The sequence below is a fragment of the Notamacropus eugenii genome, chromosome 6 (genome assembly GCF_028372415.1).
Source record: "Notamacropus eugenii isolate mMacEug1 chromosome 6, mMacEug1.pri_v2, whole genome shotgun sequence".
NCBI lineage: Eukaryota > Metazoa > Chordata > Mammalia > Diprotodontia > Macropodidae > Notamacropus > Notamacropus eugenii.
The window spans coordinates 288659839-288665838 of NC_092877.1; the positions used below are offsets into that span (position 1 = coordinate 288659839).

A 6000-nucleotide genomic window follows, 5' to 3' on the forward strand; every position below is an offset into this window, starting at 1 on the left:
AAGATGACAATATTTTAGCTGTGATTGTGAATTATTTAATAAAAATAAATTTTAACAATAATTTAAATTTTATTTTGTGAAAACTCCACAAGTGTTTAAGAAAATGTGGGAGAGAGATGTTCTTAATGTGGTATATTGAATATTTCTCTATCCTATAATTTTACATCTTCATCTATTGAAACTACAATAATAATAAAGATTAATGTAATTTTTAGTGGATTACATGATAAGAAGTTCACAGGTCAGCTGAATGCATTTTTTGCTCAGCTGCTTTGATTCTGTTGGCAATTTTTTTTTTCCTTTCAGCATTATTTATTCCATCTATTTAGTTTGCTTTACAGGCTCGTGGCAGCATTCACAGGGTAGACCTATTGAACCAAGGCATAATAGATGTAATACATCAATACATTTGAGCTGAGCAGCTTTAATTAGACTTTCCTGGTCATTTCATCAATTCACTTGAGTACCACTGGGATTTGGATAACACCAGGCCTCCTATAGAGCATGAGAATGACAGCACTCCAGTAGGGCTTTGCCTGTCACAACACAAGGTTAGACAATCAGAATTAATTCACATAGCTAAGTGTTTTGAGTCCACCCCATAAATTTATCCTTATAGTAATGTGTCTGAGATCTTCAAACCATATAAACCCAAGTGCAATTTGAAATGTAAACCACATTAAAACTTCATACACACATATATACATATGTGTGTGTATGTATGTATAATATTCTTCTAGGTTCAATAGGAGAGTAAAGGCGCACTTTGTTATCTCTGAAAAATACAGATCACCAGACTATCATAATTACAACAGCTAGGTTTATATAAGGAAATCAAATTAAAATGATAAAAATATGTTAGGGTGGAAAATTCTAGTCAAATTATTTCATTTCTGCGACAATATAATTGGATCATAACCTGAACCTCAGATCTACTTTTCACTCATCTAAAGAAAAAACAAAACAAAACAAACATGCTGGAAACTAACTTTTTGGGGACATGCTCAGCAAATGAGTATGATAGCAAGGCAAAACCAGGTAGGCTTAAAATATTAGTCATTAAATTATAAGTCTCCATTTTCTGTAAGACACTCCCTTGATATATCTGCAAAACTAGGGAAGAGGGGAGGTAGTTTAACCAAGAAATTTGCTCTACCAACAAATCATTAAATGCTAGATTAAATTCCTACTTTTGTGATTATTTTCATGCTAAAGGGATAAAGAATAGATATCATGGGTAATAATGATTTATGAGTTATTAGGCAAAAAAGGGAATGATATTGAATTTTAAAACTAAGAAAATGAGTTCAAATCCTGCCTTTACTGCTCATGAACTGTTTGACTATGGTCATAATTTAAAGTTTCTGAGCTCAGTCTCTACATCTATAAAATGAGGATGCTAATATCTCTAATTGTTAATGGAGTTGTAAACTGATTCGCCCATTCTGAAGAACGATTCAGAACTATGACCAAAAAAATATAAAGTCATACATTCCCTTTGACCAAGCACTACCATGTATATATCCCAAAGAGATAAAAAACAAAAGGAAAAGGACCTGTATTTACAAAATATTTATAGCAGCTCTTTTTTGGTGGCAAAGAATTCGAAATTGAGGAAATATTCATTAATTAGGTAGTTGCTAAAAAAGTTGTGGTATATGATTTTGATGAAATACTATTATGCTATAGGAAATGAAGGGCAGGATGCTTTCGGAAAAGTCTGGGAAGACTTATATAAACCGATGAAAAGTGAAGTGAACAGAACCGGAACGTTGTGCATAGTAATAGCAATGTTGTCCCATGATCAACTGGGAATGACTTATCTATTCTCAGAAATAAAATAATGTAAGATGATTCTAAAACACTCATGATAAAAAATGCCATTCACTTCCAGAGAAAGAAGGGATGCAGTCTGAATGTAGATCAAACATACATTTTATTAACTTTTTTTCTAGAGATTTTATTTTTGGTCTGTTTTGTTCCGTAACAAACTAATATGGAAATATATCTTGCATGACTGAATATGTAAAACTCATATCAAATTGCTTGCCTTTAAATGAAGGTGGAAAGGAGGCATGGAGGGATAGAATTCGGAATTCAAATTTTTTAGAAAATGTTAATATTAATATAATTAGAAACAGATAAAATTTAACACAGAAATGATATACAAGAGAAACTTTTTCTTTGAACATATTTGTTCTCAAAATATATGTGGGTTTATGTATATATATATCAATGTTATGTCTGGTTGATTGTGATTAAACATGTTATCTCTGACTGTCAACTAGTTCCAATAAAAATGATGTGTTCAATTTTGAGGCTTTTTTGGGTTTAGTATTTGTGATATATGATTTGTTGCCTGTTAATTTACAAAGCAGAAAGATCTTTTGGTTAATAATTACCTCTGGATAGCTGATCTTGATTTTTATAGATGTTCAGTAGGTAACAGATTCTTGCATCTTTAAGTGATAAGTTACTACATACTCTTGTCACTTTAAAAACATAATCAACATTAATGCTTTAGAGCATGATCCTTAAAGAAAAATGGCATTTAATTTATGGTGACATAATCTGGACCTACATTCATTGAGGAAAATCAAATTTTCGTCTGTTTCTGTAAAAATACACGACTCAGCTAATTATTTCTTACTTCTTTGTTGACATATTGTTATTTGAGTTCATGTGAATGTTGCCTGGAGTAGGCCTTTTGATTCTCGTCTTGTGTCTTTGTTATTCCATAGGCTCTATCAAAAAGTTCCAATTCTTTAAACAAATTCATAGTTGACCTAGGGTAGTGCACATGCCTGTAATGCCAGCTACTAGCACAGCTGATGTTGGCATATGTTGGCATAGTACTCAGGAGATCAGAACAACCGGGAGATGTGCCAATGGGTCTCTACGTTTAGTTGATTATCCATATGGTAAGCCTCTGGTAGAAGGGGTGCAAGTGTCATGCTGCTTAAGAAGGAGAGAAGAACCCTAGATCAGAAAAGGGGCAGAACAAAATCTCAGGCTGATCATTAGCAGGATGAATGTTGAGTAGGTCCTGTACTTCCAGCCTGGGTGAGATAGAAAGACTCAGCCTTAATACAAAAGCAAACCACAACCACAGAATCCAGCGCAGTGAGTCTATTATTAACCATTGCTGTTGCTTTGCAAAACGATGATAATGATTGTGGAATTCTAACTGCGGTGACAGTCCACCAGTGAGGAAACAATTGAGTTTAGAATTGACTCAATAAGATTAAACTAAGAACCTTCCAAAAAAACCTTCTATTTCTTTCCTTCTTATTCCTTTCAAATATATCTGTCTCCTAGCATAAGCTTCTCACTCATGTCAGGAGGTCTTCTCCACACAATTCCTTACCCACAGGAAGGTGGTGAACCCAACATCCACTCGAGTTAATTTTCATGACATTTCCAGGCATTATTTCTTTTACTAGCCCAAAGGACAAAGATTCCTAGTTAAACCATTCCATGGTCATGCTATTTAAATAGAAAATGAAAATAGAACTAAAGTGATATAGGAGGCTATTGCCTTCTGCTGTTGTCTCCAACAGACATTGCAGTGAGCTTTCATTTCTGTAGTAGATGCCGCCGTGAAGCCTAGTCATGAGTGCAAGGCTGCTGAAATCTGGGCCTATATGAGAAGGCCTATACCACAGTCTTGTTTTTTGAACAGTGCTTTTAAGTACTTCATAAATTCTTGTTGGCCCACTGACTGACTGACTGCATGATATTCTTGTCTCTTGTTTAGCTTGGTCTTTTAAATTGTGATTCTTTTTTAATGTAAATGCTTTTGCAGTTATATCTTTACACAGATAACTATTCTTTTTTTTCTTATTTGACTTCTTTGACACACAGAATATTTTCTGTGTGAGTACTTTTATCTTTTGAAAAAAGAAGAGTGAAACTATAATTATATTTATAGGGAAACATTAACATTTGAATGCCCATATTTTCAAAACTTTGAAACAATCTTTAAAAAAAATACACTCATGACATCCATTCATGATGTCATTGAAGATTGGGGAACATAATTTTAAGTTCTCATTAGAATCCTAAATCATTAACCAAGAGCAAAAAAATAGTAAATTTAAATTTATTTGTTTAAGTTCACAAGATTTGAAAAACATACAAGTTAAGTATTTCATCAGATAGTATCATGCTTGGTTAGACTTCTTAAGAGACAGAGAGGAATTTGTTAATCAAGACAAGCAATATAAATATTAATTTAAATGTATTAGTATTAACTTAAAATCTTCATTAATTTCAAAAACACTTATTCTGTTCTGTAAGACAAGTAATCCAATTTATATTGGATGTATATGTACTACAAAATAGGTAACATAGCATATTTATTTCTTTGCTTCTGCATTAAAGGCATTCCTTAATGATATTACATGTATATATATACATATATATGTGCACATATATACATGTGTGTGTGCATATATACACACATACATACATATATACACACATATATATATTTATAGCATATACCCTCATATATGAATGACTTCTACATATTGAAGGTATATGAATATATATAATATATATGTGTGTGTGTATATGCACATGTATACACACATGCCATAAATATCTGGGAGTTATTAGAGAATTATTTAGAGCTCACCAATTTCCTGGAAGTGACAAAAAATAACAGGGATTAACTGGAACAACAGAATGTCCTTACTGTGCATGTTTATCCCAGCAAATCCTTGGGTAGCACCAAAAAGAAGCTATGGACCAATGGTTTCAATTGCCACATGAGAACAAGCCTCACTCACCCATTGCAAGATTGCATATGCCCAATGAATTGCTCTTTCAAGGCCCACCAGAATTCAAGTCCAAATCAACTGGCAGGAAAAAAAAAAAGAAAGAAAGATAAAAGGGTCATTCTCCTTAAGACACAAATTCAATGCCATTTCTCTAAACTGTGTGGATGTGAAGTCAAATAGAGATTTTTATTACAAAAACACATTTCTAAAGAAAGGATGCATGTTCCTCTGAAGAATAAAGCAGAAAAATGTACTGTATTGATTACATTCTTACAGGAAATATATTTGGATGAATGTAGGGGGAGAAAAGGGGACTTAGGTGTTTCCATCTTCACCTATAGACCAGGTTTCATTTTTTTTTTCCTACCGAGAAGACTGTTGGTTGAGTTTGTATTAAAGTATCTTCAAATAAAAACTTGTTTCTACCTCCTGTTTGGTAGAACTGATGTAATTTACAAATAGTGTGACTAGAGAGGGGCAAGCAACACTTTATTAGCTTTCAAATTAAGGTTGCAATAACTGGTTTGAATATAAAAAGTGTAAGGAGTAAATATTGTTTTAATTTATCTAATTTATTCTATCCTATAGCATTGAATGTAGTATGAAAATATAAAATTACCATTTCAAGAAAACTTTATCCTTTTTGATTATGTTGTGAAGAACCTTGTCAATATAGCCATCTCACAGTTCTCTCTCCAACAATAAAGGGCAGGAAAATCAAAAAGCATATCTGGGCTTTCCTAAGGAAATTTTCACAGCTTGTTTTTGCTACTTTGAAATAACCAGCAGACAATTGACATATTCAGGGAATTTGTACTGAATTTTTATACCTTAGAAACCATTATTAGTCACACAGATACATAACAATGGCATGAGAAATAATGTACATTTAGGGCTAAGGTATAGTAACCTATCATGATTTTGCCTCAGAAACATATTAGTGAATGTTAAATATAAAAGCCAAATTTTATTATAATACTTTATTTACATTATTTGGCATTTTATTTTTTCTTGATTCTGCCTTATTAATGTGGATAATTGAGTTATCTACATAAAACAACTAATGGCATATGATATAATGTTAAATAGCATAAAATCCTCCTAAGTCATTTTGTACTTATTTTATATGAATACACATTTACATATTATATCTAGAAATTTATTTTACATGTGTATATATCTAAAAATATCTTATATTTATAAATATCTTATATTT

General features: G+C 32.0%; 1 long non-coding RNA gene across 1 annotated transcript in view; it reads right to left on the reverse strand.

Annotated features, from left to right (window-relative positions):
* Positions 1 to 5565, reverse strand: part of LOC140511452 (uncharacterized) — an 85906-nt gene extending 80341 nt beyond the window's left edge. The window contains exons 1-2 of the long non-coding RNA XR_011969557.1: positions 5404 to 5565; positions 4794 to 4862 (exon numbers count right to left, since the gene is read on the reverse strand). This is a non-coding gene — a long non-coding RNA (uncharacterized lncRNA). The remainder of the gene's footprint in view (positions 1 to 4793; positions 4863 to 5403) is intronic.
* Positions 5566 to 6000: the final 435 nt, after the last annotated feature.